The sequence below is a fragment of the Fukomys damarensis genome, unplaced genomic scaffold (assembly GCF_012274545.1).
Source record: "Fukomys damarensis isolate Sample0158 unplaced genomic scaffold, DMR_v1.0_HiC HiC_scaffold_1, whole genome shotgun sequence".
Lineage (NCBI taxonomy): Eukaryota > Metazoa > Chordata > Mammalia > Rodentia > Bathyergidae > Fukomys > Fukomys damarensis.
Window position 1 is genome coordinate 42,861,280 of NW_022900913.1, and position 604 is coordinate 42,861,883.

Sequence of the window (604 nt, forward strand, 5' to 3'; positions counted from 1 at the left end):
CTGGTCTCTTTTCTGGCTTTTAATAGTTCCTAGCTTGTGACAGTATTACCACCAGTCTTTATACAACATTCTGCCTGTGTGTGTCTATAATTCTGAGTTTCAAAACTTTCCCCTTTTTATAAGGCTACCAGCTGTACTTGATTGGGGTGACCCTAAGGACCTCATTTCCAATATATTACCTGTGTGAAGACCCAGCATTCAAATAAGGCCACATTGTAAGGTACTGTACCGGAGGCTAGGATTTCATTATATATTTGGGGGGGTACAATTCAACCAGTACTAATGGAAAATGCAGGATTTCATAACATTTTCTACACTTGATCTTAGCCAAAAGGCCGAGAAGCGATACATAACATTTTCTGAAAAGGCTTTCACTTTCTCAGCTGTCCTTGGGTCATACTTGGATCATACTTGGGGAAATACTGCTTGAATTCAGTTTTCACATCTCAGGCTAGAAACTGCTTCTTTGTCCAGCCCTTGCTGACAGCCCTTTGCTTGTGTACCCTGATACTCCCAGGCTGCCTCCTCTTTTAGAACATTCATTATACTCTATTAAAATTCCTTGTTAAGGAATCTTTTACTTTATTGGATGTTACATAAAAAT

The 604-nt window shown here is 39.4% G+C and overlaps 1 pseudogene; it reads right to left on the bottom strand.

Moving 5' to 3' along the window:
• Positions 1-257: 257 nt before the first annotated feature.
• LOC117285565 lies at positions 258-347 on the bottom strand (annotated as a pseudogene).
• Between the last annotated feature and the right edge of the window lie 257 nt (positions 348-604).